This window comes from Schistocerca gregaria, chromosome 2 (genome assembly GCF_023897955.1).
Source record: "Schistocerca gregaria isolate iqSchGreg1 chromosome 2, iqSchGreg1.2, whole genome shotgun sequence".
Classification (NCBI taxonomy): Eukaryota; Metazoa; Arthropoda; class Insecta; order Orthoptera; family Acrididae; genus Schistocerca; species Schistocerca gregaria.
The window spans coordinates 580,040,444-580,054,238 of NC_064921.1; positions in this window are offsets into that span (position 1 = coordinate 580,040,444).

Here is a 13,795-nt window from a genome sequence, read left to right on the forward strand (position 1 = left end):
CATGCACAGATTTGAGCACACAGAGAGAGAGAAAGTGGGAGAGGAAGAAATATTGCAGGAACAAGACGATGAGTGGACGAGGAGGAGGATGAGAGTAATTTATAAAAATATGTAGCCTGACGGTAAACTGACGGGCCGCTTAACCCAGAATAATGAAGGGTCACTGGGGAAACACTGTAAGCCACCCATATATGTTTATGTGATACATACACATTGGGCCATTCCAACGAACGGCATATCAGACGTAGGTTGTGTGTGGATCAAAGTGGTGCAGTATTTACAACAAAGGACGAATTTGGGATGTACCAGGTTCAAATTCTTGCCCGCGAAATTGCTTTCCCTAAATTAGCATCGAGCTAAATTCTGTAAGGAGCAATCAAATGAAAACGAGACAATGAAAGTAATTATGTACACTGTTTATTATTTCCAAGATAATCAATGTAACTGCTAATCATTTTTTCCCGCTGTGAGACAAGACGGTGAATGTCAGAGTGGAAAGATGTTTGGGTTGCCTATGGAACCATAATTGTATTCAAGTGTGCACCTCCTCGCCCAAAGCAATTCGAAAAACATGGGAATCGATGGCGGGCCCATATATTGCCAACTTTATTTTGGCTGCGCTGAATGAGTTTCGCTGGGAAACTCTTACACATCCTTCATAGTGTCTCGATCTCTGCCCATGCGATTTCCAAATTAATGGAGCCCTGAAGAAAAACATTCGAGGCAGTAGATTTGCTTCTGACGAAAAGGTGTACTCCAGCGTATAATCATGGTTCCGGAGGAAGCCACAGACTGTCTTGTTCCATAGTGGGATGAAAGTATTAGCAGGCGATTGCTTTTGAAATAACAAACAGTTTACTTACTCTTTTTCTCTATCTGTCTTGCTTTCATTTGATTGCACCTATACAACACCAACGACCACTCTTTCCCGACGTGTTTTTTCAGTCTCTAATGACATCGACGTCGAAAAGATTCAAATTCCAACTTACCTCATTTTGAAATAGTACCTCAGTAGCTTACTGCTTTATCACATTCCCTCCCTCCTCCTCCCCCAACCCCCCCTGTATTGTCCTTTACCTCAAGCGCTCGAGTAGGCAATAATACCAAGGAGACTAAATACCTCTGCACCGTCTCTTTTAATCATGCCATTATCTTCATTGTTAAAAATACAGTGAACAAGTTCAAGACAAAAACCTTCCGAAGCTAGAAGAGTATCTGGAAGGAAAGTTTCAGGCTTAAAAATGCATGAATGGCGACCAGCGCAGTGTGAGGAGGAAACTGTACTTACGAGCCTCGCAGGACCAAACGCTTTCCACCAAGTGTGTTCCCGCCAAAGCACGGCGTCTGCAGAGGCGCGCGTTTCGCGCTGCGTGGAGTTTGTCACTGACAGATGACAGTCGCACGCTGCCTCTAAGTACCGCCAGCGCTCCTGGCGGCCGCCTCGCGAATTGTACCGCTCAGACGCTGCACCCTACTGTACCGCTTTAACGTCAGTCCGTTTCCCGGAAATGTTTGTCCGAGAATAGGTGACTGCTGTGGCAGTCGGCGTTCAATAACTGCTCCCACCTAGTACATTACTTTGTGTTTACGTAGTTTCTTTTGCTAAATTTCTTTTCAGTGAATTTGTTTCGATAAAGCTAACGTTCCATCCGCAACGAGAATAATTTTGTTTTGTAATATCTGCGAGAATCCGTACACGAAACAAAGAATTTTATCGACGTTAATTTATCGTGAGAACAGGCCTGTACCTTGCTTTAATCGTAACGTAATGGAAAAGTGTTTGTGATAAGATTTTCAATGTAGCGAAAACCGTATCTTTCGCACTATATTAATTACAAGATTGATATTCCAGAACTGGCGTTTGTGAATCATGTTTCGCTTATTTTATATTCAAATAACTTTAATAAGTATACAAAAACAGCAAAAAGTACAACTGAAAAACTCATAACTATATTGAGGGTGAGGGATGCACGTCACATTGATTTTTGCAAGATATTCAGTAACACTTGCAATATGCAGGCGTTCATTATCGTGGTACAACATCAGGCCTGTTTCACGTTAATGTGGCCTTTTGGGCCTGATATGCTGTTTTCAAATCTTTTCTGTTGTATTGTCGAGCTACTGATACGAGCACAGGTATAACATGCTGATAAACAATTCCACAGACATAAAAAAAATGAGAAGGCTAAGTTTCCCAGCGGAAACAAACGCATTTTTTTAAGGAGGGGGGGGGGGGGGGGTCGGGAAGATTTCCACACTGAGATTTGCTGTTTGTTCTCAGGTTCAAAATGATGTACCCAAGGATCATCACCTTTGAAAGAAACTCCAGTTCATCCTCTAACATCAACTGTATGGAAACCTGCACATGAATGTCTTTTTGTTCGGGAACCTGCAGTCTTTGAACCCTCCGCCACCAACACGTCACAAGTGTATACTTTCTGCCACCAACTTGTGGGTGGCATCCAATGAAATTTTCTGTTTTTCAGGAAGTGTTCACAAGGCTACACCTCGATTTTCTCTCACAAAGACAGAAGTGGTGTTGATGTTTCGTTCTGTAACAGGGACCTGGGGAGCCAGGTCCACCTGCTTTTGAGACTCTCCCTCTTAAAACAATTTACACTGTCTTCAAGCTATGCAGTACGACAGAAACGGAAGAAAAACCTCTACGTAGGCCTCCTATAACATTGCATAGGTCACAGCTGAAAATTTGTTGAGACGAAAGCAGAATTTCAAAACTGTACCTTGTTCATCGCCTATCACATCCATTCCAGCCATAGGCTGTACGGAACACGTTTCGGTTTCACAGCCTCTCAAAGGCAAGAACCAGGAGTGTCAATAATGAAGTTCATATGCCATGTGTGCTACACTTCAAGCTAAAATAATATGTTAAAATTCAATTCTACCCCGAAGGAAGAATTAAAGCCGTACAAACATTATGATCACTTTTTTCTTGAACAGCCCTCGCACGTTGCACAGGCTTCATAAACCTTTGTGTGACAGTGTGAACGGCTAGTTTAATTTCAACACACTAATAACAAATATAAATCCACAGTTAAGAAAATTGTGCTATTTAAAAAGAAAAATAAACGATCATTTAACGATTCGTATTTTCTGCATTACGAATAGAAAAATGATTTTATTTTAGTGGAAAGCATTGATGTCACTTTGGTTTCAAGGTATAACAAGGATTTTTGGTGTGCTTTTAGTAATGTCCACTCTTTATAGTAAGTATATTACTTCAAAATTTTTCTTTTCGTTCTCTTTCCAGGTTTGTCGTGAACACTTGATTCAGAGTGACCTGATTAGCCAAAGCACTCTAGCTAATTCGAAAGCAGAGTGAACACTGATATTTTCTTTGGAGAAACCCAGATTAAAAGAACGTATAGTGTACTAGTCATTACCAAATTGTGTCCGTTAATTGAGCTCAAGACACGATAAAGTTCAATGGGAACCTCCAAGGCAAAGACGACAAAGGCTAGAAGCAGTTGCTTTGGAAAGAGCCGTATGTGATACATTCAAACGCTTCTGCACAAAGGTCAAAATTTTGTTCTCATGATTGTGATGTATTTGTAAAAAAAAAAATGAAATTGTTATGATGAACAATAAGTTCTGACAAGCATAACGTACTGTTCCTCTGTTTTGATTTCGAAAAAACACATGACAATGGTATGTATCCGGTTGTACCAACATCAGTGTTAAACTGAAGTTCAGTGTGTGACTGCAGTTGAGAAGTTGCTGATAATACTTACTGGTTGAGCGAGAGATTTTTATGTGTCAGTTATTCAGTTCCTTCTCCAAACATTACACGGTAAAGAAAGTAAGAGGAAGATTGTTTCATACCTGGAGGCGCAAACTGTGCTCTCACTTTCATCTATTGCTCATTGTAAGTTTGATCTGGAGTTGTTGACTCTCTGTTCAACGTTGTTTAGTATTTCTCCACGTGCTTACAAGATGCTACGATCATCTTGTCATTCTACCTCAGGCAAATTATTTACATAGGCATATCTGGGAGACATTCTTCAGTCAGTTGAAGGATGAAGTTCCGTGTTTTGGATCACATGAACAGTTTGTGACTTCATGTTAGATGAGACTCAAAAAAATGACTCTAAGTACTATGGGACTTAACATCTGAGGTCATCAGTCCCCTAGACTTAGAACTAATTAAACCTAACTAACCCAAGTGTATCCCACACATCCATGCCCGAGGCAGGATTCGAAATTGCGACCGTAGCAGCTGCGAGGTTCCGGACTGAAGCACGTAGAACCACTCGGCCAGAGATGAGACTCACATCAAGTCATATGTATGTTATAAAAGAAGAAAAACTGTTGAAATGTATTTGGATACCGGTCAGTCGTCATATAGCAACCAGTGTACATGTGTTTATGGCAGCCTGTGCACATGTGTTTCTGAATAACCGAACATCACCCATTGAGATTTTTGGTGGTCTCTCAAAGGCTTTTGATTGTGTGAATCATAAAATTCTTCTAGATAAGCTTAACTATTGTGGTATCAGTGGGACAGTGCACAAATTGTTTAATTCATACTTAACTGGAAGAATGCAGGAAATCGAAATTAACAGTACAGATAGTCTACAAAAACCAGCAGAGTCCTCTGACTGGGGAGGTATCAAGAATGGTGTCCCACAGGGTCCAGTCTTTGTTCCCTTATTGTTCTTAATATATATTAACGACTTGCCACTCTATACTCATGAAGATGCAAAGTCAGTTCTTTTTGCTGACGATCGAAGTGCAGTAATCACACCCAAGAAGCTAGAATCAGCTGAGTAAATTGCATATCATGTCTTTCAGAAAATTATTAAGTGGTTCTCTGCAAGTAGACTGTCACTACTTTTTGGAAAAACACAGTTTATACAATTCTGTTCAGTAAATGTCTTAACACCATTGATAAATATAGACTACGAACGGAAGTGTGTTGCTAAGGCAGAAAACTCAAAATTTCTGGTTGTATCCACTGATGAGAAATTGGACTGGAAGAAACACATCGATGATCTGCTGAAACAATTAGATTCAGCTACTTATGCTATTAGGGTTGGTACAAATTTTGGTGATAACATATCAGTAAATTAGTCTACTATGCCTATTTTCAGACACAGCTTTCATGTGCCATCATATTTTGGGGCAGTTCGTCATTAAGAGAGAAAGTATTCATTGCACTAAAGCGTATAATCAGAATAATCGCTATAACCCACCCAACATGACCTTGCAGACATTTATTTATGGAACTCAGCATATTCACAGTACCTTCACAATACATATATTCACTTTTGAAATTTGTCGTTAATAACCCATCCCAATTCAAAAATAACAGCGAAGTGCATAGCTACAACACTAGAAGAAAGGATGATATTCACTATTCTGTATAAAATCTCACTTCGGAGCAGAATTATGCTGCCACAAAAATCTTTGGTCCTTCGCCAAATAGTATTAAAAGTCTGACAGGTAGCCAACCAGTATTTCAACGCAAATTAAAAGATTTTCTGAATGACAACTCCTTCTACTCAATAGATGAATTCGTAAATACGAATTAGTAACTGTAAAAAAATTAATTATTTTGTGTAAAGAAAACTTATGTTGAAGAGACACGTTCCACATCATTACGAAATGTCGTATTCATGATCTATGGAACAAGGATTATTGTATGCATCTGTGAGTTGGAGGTATTCTTCCTCCTTTCAAAATATTGCCTGTGAATAAAGAAAATATAGTTACTTTGTTTAACGTATTAACGACGTTAATGGAAGTTGTAGAAGCAGTTAACTTTCACATTTTTTTAGTTGCTGCAGATAATAATTCCATCAACAGAAAACCCGTTACACATTTTGCAAATCCACTAAAAGGCAGTTTTGTGTGCCCATCTCCTGCAAATCGTAAAAGACCACTGTATACGAAACACTGGATAAATCTGAAGAAGTATAGGCATAAATTTTGTTATCCATTTTTAGATAACAATGGCAATGTCAGACATGTATCCTATGCTGCCGTTAGGGAAGTAAGTAGGTCGGAACTTAAATAGTGGCAACTATATTTTCACACCTGATACAAACAGAGTTACATATTTTCAACTGTTACTGTCGTTCAAAGTAGTCGCCAGCGTTGTGTAGAACCCATTGCCAGTGATGTTTAAGGCGTAGTATACCGCTAGCAGAGCCTGTTCTGTTCATGGTGCGAATGGAGCGCTCTACTGCCTGTCGAATCTCCGGAACAGTTCTGACGCGAATGCCACTAAATGGTTCCTTCATCTTCGGAATCAAATCCAAGTCAAAAGGACTTAAGTCCGGGGAGTGTGGTGGATGGTACGGTACTTCCCAGTCGCATCGACCGAAAAGAGCAGCCACAGGCTGCGTTGTATGTGGCCGCTCTTTGTCGTGCAATTAGATGGGTGGTTTGGACAGAAGTGCCGCCACTTCTTTCGCAACGCTGGTCGCAGGTGATGCTCCAGACACGACCCTGAAGCTCGTGATACAAGGGCAACGACAAGGGAAAGTCAGAGTTGAAGAGTCCGTCAAAAGGTATGAATATTCCTTGATCGAATGAATTTCTTCGACAATCCTGACGAAGCGGATTCAAGCTTGAATTATTTTATCGTTTTATCACAGGAGAAATACTAGACAACTATTTACAGCAAATACAGGATGTAAATAAATTCCCTTTGCAGACTTCAAGAACAGGTTCCTTACACCAAAACAACAAAGAATGTCCCATAAACATGGACTCTAAAATGCATACTTTAAGGGCTACGATCACTTGCTCATCTTCGCTGAGGTGAAATACATCTCTTCAATTGAAGGAGTGCTCATACCTCTTAACGTACACGTTTAAGAGCCCATGTCTTCTACGCTCTTTCGCTTGTTTTGCTGTAAGGAAATTGTACTTAAAATTCTGTAAAGTGAATTTAGTTATACTCTTTATATGCAGAATGATTATTGAACTGAACTGTTGTTGTGTGGTCTTCAGTCCTGAAACTGGTTTGATGCAGCTCTCCATGTTACTCTATCCTGTGCAAGCTTCTTCATCTCACAGTATCTACTGCAACATACATCCTTCTGAATCTGCTTAGTGTATTCATCTCTTGGTCTCCCGCTACGATATTTAGCCTCCACACTACCCTCCAATGCTAAACTGATGATCCATTGATGCCTCAGAACATAATACATCCTCATTACCTATGTGATCTAGGCATCTAATCTTCAGCATTCTTCTGTAGCACCACATTTCGAAAGCTTCTATTCTCTTCTTGTCCAAACTATTTATCGTCCATGTTTCACTTCCATACATGGCTACACTCTATACAAATACTTTCAGAAATGTCTTCCTGACACTTAAATCTATACTCGATGTTAACAAATTTCTCTTCTTCAGAAACGCTTTCCTTGCCATTGCCAGTCTACATTTTATATCCTCTCTACTTCGACCATCATCAGTTATTTTGCTCCCTAAATAGCAAAACGCCTTTACTACTTTAAGTGTCTCATTTCCTAATCTAATACCCTCAACATCACCCGGTTTAATTCCACTACATTCCATTATCCTCGTTTTGCTTTTGTTGATGTTCATCTCATATCCTCCTTTCAAGACAGTGTCCATTTAATGAACTGACACTGTCCATTCCATTCAACTGCTCTTCCAAGTCCGTTGCTGTCTCTGACAGAATTACAAAGTCCTCGGCGAACCTCAACGTTTTTATTTCTTCTCCATGGATTTTAACACCTATTCCGAATTTTTCTTTTGTGTCCTCATAGTTCGGTAATCTTTACATCTGTCAACACCTGCTTTCTTTGGGATTGGAATTATTATATTCTTCATCAACTCTGAGTGTATTTCGCCTCTTTCATACGTCTTGCTCACCAGTTGGTAGAGCTTTTTGTTTCGACTTGGGTCTTTCAGTGCTCTGTCAAAGTTTTCATGCAGTATCATGTCTCCCATTTCATCTTCATCTACATCCTCTTAAATTTCCATAATGTTCTCCTCAAGTACATTCCCCTAGTATAGACCCTCTATATACTCCTTCCACCTTTCTGCTTTCCCTTCTTTGTTTAGTACTGTGTTTCCATGTGAGCTCTTGATATTCATACAAGTGGTTCTCTTTTCTCCAACGCCTTACCCCTAGTGAAATAAGCCTCTATATCCTTACATTTATCTTCTAGCCATCCCTGATTAGCCATTTTGCACGATCTCATTTTTGAGACGTTTGTATTGCTTTTTGCCTGCTTCATTTACTGCATTTTTTATATTTTCTCCTTTCATCAATTAAATTCAATATTTCTACTAGCCCTCGTATTTTTCCCTACTTGACCCTCTGCTGCCTTCCATCCCTGAAAGCTAAACATTCTTCTACTGGATTTATATCCCCCATTCCTGTCAATTGTTCCCTTATTCTCTCCCTGAAACTCTGTACAACCTCTGGTTTAGCCAGATCATCCAGGTCCTATCTCCTTAAATTCCCACCTTTTTGCAGCTTCTTCAGTTTTAATCTACAGTTCATAACCAATAGATTGCGGTCAGAGTCCACAACTGCCCCTGGAAATGTCTTACAATTTAAAACCTGGTTCCTAAATCTCTGTCTTACCGTTATATAATCTATCTGAAACCTGTCAGTTTCTCCAGCCTTCTCCCATGTATACAGCCTTCTTTCATGATTCTTAAACCAAGTGTTAGCTTTGATTAAGTAATGCTCTGTGCAAAATTCTACCAGGTGGCTTCCTCTTTCATTTCTTACCCCCAATCCATATTCACAAACTACGTTTCCTTCTCTCCCTTTTCCTACTACCAAATTCCAGTCACCCATGACTATTAAATTTTCATCTCCCTTCCCTATCTGAATAATTTCTTTCATCATACATTTCATCATATTCTTGGTCATCTGCTGAGCTAGTTGGCATATAAATTTGTATTATTGTAGTAGTCGTGGGCTTATTGTCTTTTGGGCACAATAATACGTTCACTATGCTGTTTGTAGTAGCTTACCCGCATTCATTTTTTTTTATTCATTATTAAACCTACTCCTGCATTACCACTATTTGATTTTGTGTTTATAACCCTGTATTCACCTGACCAAAAGTCTTGTTCCTCCTGCCAACGAACTTCACTAATTCCCACTATATCTTATTTAAAACTATCCGTTTCCCTGCCCGATTAAGGAATCTGATATTCCACACTCTGATCCGTAGAACGACAGTTTTCTTTCCCTGATAACGACGTTCTGTTGAGTAGGGCCCGCCCAGAGATCCGAATGGGGGACTATTTTAGCTCCGGAATATTTTACCCAAGAGGATGCCATCATCATTTAACCTACAGTGAAGTTACATGCCCCCGGTAAAATTAGGGATGTTGTTTCCCCTTGCTTTCAGCGGTTCGCAGTACCAGCACAGCAAGGCCGTTTTGGTTAGTGTTACAAGGCCAGATCAGTCAATCATCCAGACTGTTGCCCCTGCAACTACTGAAAAGGCTGCTGCCCCTCTTCACGAACCACACGTTTGTCTAGCCTCTCAACAGATACCCCTCCATTGTGGTTGCACCTACAGTATAGCTATCTGTATCGCGGAGGCACAGCAGCATTCCCACCAACGGCAAGGTCCATTGGAGGGGGGGGGGGGTTTGAACTATATCAAATAAAATCGTTATAACTTCATAACAGTTTGCGTTAGGTGGTGCAAACTGCACGGTGGCCGCGAGGCATGATGGGAATTAGTATGACCGTGCGCACGTGCCTTGTTGTTGGAGACTGAACTTGTTCACCTAAATCGCCCACTTTCATTTGGATAGATTCTTCAAAAAACAAAGTTAACGTATTTGGTGGAATGAGAATCCGCATTTCACAATCGAGAACTCTCTTTACCCTTAACGGGTGACTGTGTGGTGTGCAACGTCCAGTCACGGACTAATCGGTGCGATATTCCTGATAGCACAGTGACTACCGAATGGTACGTGAAGGTTTTGGAAGGAGCAGCTCGACCCTACCAAAGCAGAAATGTTTGATGCCCTGGAGGAGTACTTTGATGTACCCAGAGGCCACTGGCATGGGCCTCGTTTGGCCGCCATATCTCCGGATCCGAACATATGCGACTCCTTTTTGTGGGCTATATTAAAGCCAATGTATACAGCAATAACCCGAAAACCACCGCTGAGCTAAAAACAGCCATTCAGGAGGTCACCGACAGCATCGATGTTCCGACACTTCAGCGGGTCATGAGGAATTTCGCTATTCGCTGCGCCATATCATCGCCAACGATGGCACGCATATCGAACACGTCAAAAGCTAAATCCGAATATCTGACGTTTACACGTTGAATAAAGTGTGTGTACATCGTGCTAACTAATTTTTTTTACATATAATTCTTGTCACCTATACATTTCTATGTAGATATACCCAATCTCAACTTCATAATTAGTTCACAGCTCAAGGACCAAGTTTTAAATCCAGTCAGAAGCTTCTGCAAACAAATTTTGAAAGTCTTCCATTATCCCTTTGAATGCTCTGAGAAACATTCCAATGTTAAGTGATGCACTTTTTGCTGCTTTTCAGTGCAGTCAGATTCAGGGGAGAACTTCCATCCCTGTTGGAGCAGCTATTCTCCATATCTGCCCCGGTCAGTTCTGGTCCGATTCGGTATGCACCAGTGTTGCTGGGTAGATAAATACCTGGTCATTACTCCCAGGGAATTTTGATTAGTTGGTGACGCTCTTGGTATTATCTGTTCCAGGCTTCTTGCACGTTGGAAGTTACTGGATGTTGCGCGCCACAATGATTTTATGGACAGCAGTCGTTGGGGCTCTGGTTAAGATATTTCAGAGTTTATTGGCAATTCTGGGCTGGTTTTTACTCTTATCCAAACATTCATCAATGACTGTGATCTTCTTGTTGATGGTAGTCTAACATCACCAAGAACCAGTAGCCAGTGCGTGTTTGTGGGCCGAATACACTTTCTGATGAAGCCCGCAACTTGACTGTGGAAGCATCAATTATTTTCATGTAAGCACTATTAGCCACATGGAACAGCATCATTCTGCGACTTAGTATGAAAGAACTGGAGCTGATGGTCTGAGAAGTGTTTCAGTGGCACTTGAGGGGGGTGTAGCTTCAGTAAAGGCTCGATACTAGTTCTGTTTCGCTAGCGACTGTAGGAAAATTTCGTTCCCCTTGTTGTCGCTCAGAAGCGTTTCGTCGTGATCAGTGCTCGAGCAGAATTGCTGTAATCGGTTGAAGTCGTCCGTTATTGTTATCGCCCCACAATGAAGCACTTGTACATACAATATTCAGCACCGGAATTCAGATATCATTCGGTTTCATTTCCAACTACTACATATTATAATTCTTGGATTGTATCGTAATAGCCATCGCATCTGCATATCCTATCGTAGTATGCACTCGGGGGTGCGGGAACCAGAACGTTATCAAATCGAGTCTCATAATTTCAATCTGATAGTCCATCAGATTAGATTCCAGTTGTGGATCACGTCTGATTATAGGCAGTAATCAGCAATGCCTAATAGTGCGAAGTAAACAGTAAGGTACACCAGTCGAAGGGAAGTCAAAATGTAGTAGAAGAGATACCAGATGAGTCCCACATACCGTGGCGGTCGTTAACCCCTACGGGAAATGGTAACAAAGGACGAGCGAGCGGAAGATATCTCTTCTGGTTAGTTCAGTCGCTCATTTGGCGGCAGAAGAGGGGAAACAGCTACCGTCTGAAAGCTTCCAACAAGGAGTTTTCGATTCCTATGTGGGATAGTTCCTAATTGCATAGACTGACGGTACTTAATTACTTGCAGATCAGTTTGTGGTGATGTCGGTGTAGGACAGCTTGATGACAATTTCCATTCGTATGTGCTGTTTATATAGTATAAGAACATTCAGTATATCAGCAATATTAAGTATTACTATCAACTGTCGTGGTTATTCAGCATAGATCTGTAATATCTCTTTATATTCGATGAATTATTCTGATATAATTCTACCCTTGAATGACGTTCACAAAATTTCTATCTTCATACTCGCAGAATCCATTCGCAAAATAGTTTCATACAATAGCTATGTCATGAGCGTATAATTATTCTTTGTATTAGTCTCTCTGGTGGTTGTTAGAAGAAAAAAGCTTCCGAGATTGTCTTTGTGCCGATTAGCCTGAGTTTTTTGTTTGAAGAATTGTAATCTGATTATTGACATTTATGACCGAAGATAACTGGTACGAAATTGTACAATTAAAAGGGATATATATATATATATATATATATATTACTATACTATATATATATATTACTATATATATATATATTACTATTTCCCTTTTAATTGTACAATTTCGTACCAGTTATCTTCGGTCATAAATCTCAATAATCATATTACAATTCTTCAAACAAAAAACTCAGGCTAATCGGCACAAAGACAATCTCGGAAGCTTTTTTTTTAACAACCACCAGAGAGAGTACTACAAAGAATAATTATGCGCTCATGACATAGCTATTGTATGAAACTATTTTGGGCATGGATTCTGCGAGTATGAAGATAGAAATTTTGTAAACGTCATTCAAGGGTAGAATAATTCATCGAATATAAAGAGATATTCCAGATCCAGTGTCTGAAGCATACAAGTTCTGTTCGTAGTCACGATCCTTCCCTGGAAGCCCATTTTGTACCCACAGTGTTTACTTACCTGTAGTTACCACTTTACAGATAATATCTCATTTTACTTAAATTAATATAATTTGCTAGGCTTGCTTCTTAGTTGATGTCACACAGTTTATTCTGTGTTGGAGAAGCCTTTTGTGTAAGAAAATCACTAAATGCAGATATGAAGGTTGAAATTTTTATACATTAAGGCCATTGTTTTCAAGTCCGTGGCCCCAAAACAGAGTACGTTGTTTCTGTCTGAGGCTCCCGTGTAGGATACCTAGCAAGAATGGTGTGTCTGTGGCCAAAATATCGCAAACAAAGTTTCGCAGTCCCATGGATGTTACATGTTATATGGTAGCCCTCTATCCCCCATTACTGAAGGAAAGTTAAGTTTCGCACGGTAGGGATTGGATTCGTCGATATGACTGTCACATGAGGGCATCACACCAGTGGATCTTTCGTGAGAGAAAGGCGGAGCTGCTTGGAATCGAGTGCTCAAGTGACCGAGACAGAGTAATGTTCGTTCAAGAATGTTCAAAAATGTTATAGAACCTTCCAGAAGATTCGATAATATTTGGATCTTCGAGATATCCAGAATTAAAGAGTGGTGCATTCCTTACACATTCTGAACGTTTTCGGCAAACGCTTCCACTTATTTCAAAATCAGATCTAAATCAATACATATTTCAAGACAGAATTTCTTTGGTCTGGATGCGGAAAGTGCCGTTAAGAACAAACGTTTCCAACAATGAAGAAGCGAAACATTTTGTAGACAAACTCGGTTAAGGCACTCACCAAACTGACTTGTAACGTTGTCAAAAGCCCATATGAATTAGAGACGATAATTTTTTTCGGAACGTTGTTCAGAATTACGCCAGATGGTTATTTAAAACAGCCATTTCATAAGTATTAAATTAAGTTATTGACGATATTAATTTAAAAATTCAAAAGAACAGTTATCAAACACTATAATTGAAGCAAACATACAGAAAAAGGTAAAGGAAAAAACAGCATTTACTCCGAGAATTTCGCTCTTATCTACCGAACTGCCATTTCAATACGAACGACTGGCACTTACAGCAAGATAAGCGTTTAGTGTCATTCTAAGTAAGACAGAAAGACTAATGTCAAAGTGTATTAATTTGAAAGCAACATGGTTTTGTC